Source organism: Arachis hypogaea, chromosome 3, assembly GCF_003086295.3.
Source record: "Arachis hypogaea cultivar Tifrunner chromosome 3, arahy.Tifrunner.gnm2.J5K5, whole genome shotgun sequence".
NCBI classification, from domain to species: Eukaryota; Viridiplantae; Streptophyta; class Magnoliopsida; order Fabales; family Fabaceae; genus Arachis; species Arachis hypogaea.
In genome coordinates this window covers 65,484,555-65,485,150 of record NC_092038.1, presented here as the reverse complement: position 1 = coordinate 65,485,150, position 596 = coordinate 65,484,555, and the positions used below count along the sequence as shown (strand labels likewise).

General features: G+C 40.6%; 1 non-coding gene across 1 annotated transcript; it reads left to right on the top strand.

Annotated features, from left to right (window-relative positions):
- The first annotated feature begins 276 nt into the window (after positions 1-276).
- On the top strand, positions 277-384 carry LOC112793829 (small nucleolar RNA R71). Its single transcript, XR_003198522.1, has one exon. It is a non-coding gene; the product is annotated as a small nucleolar RNA R71 (small nucleolar RNA).
- The last annotated feature ends 212 nt before the right edge of the window (positions 385-596 follow it).

Here is a 596-nt window from a genome sequence, read left to right as displayed (position 1 = left end):
AATCATATTGACTTGCTGAGTCAATATTTTGTTCTGAGCCAATATGGCATTCAGAGTGTCAATCTCAAGAACTCCTTTCTTCTGATTAGTCCCATTGTTCACAGGATTCCTTTTAGAAGTGTACATGAATTGGTTATTTGCAACCATTTCAATTAGCTCTTGAGCTTCTGTAGGCGTCTTCTTCAGATGAAGAGATCCTCCAGCAGAGCTATCCAAAGACATCTTGGATAGTTCAGACAGACCATCATAGAAAATACCTATGATGCTCCATTCAGAAAGCATATCAGGGGGACACTTTCTGATTAATTGTTTGTATCTTTCCCAAGCTTCATAGAGGGACTCTCCTTCCTTCTGTCTGAAGGTTTGGACTTCCACTCTAAGCTTACTCAATTCTTGAGGTGGAAAGAACTTTGCCAGGAAGGCATTGACTAGCTTCTCCCAAGAGTTCAGGCTTTCTTTAGGTTGTGAGTCCAACCATATTCTAGCTCTGTCTCTTACAGCAAAAGGGAATAGCATAAGTCTGTAGACCTCAGGGAATAGCTTTCAATACTACAAGGAGCTTTTCTTCTTCCTCCGCACTCAATGTAGAATTTATG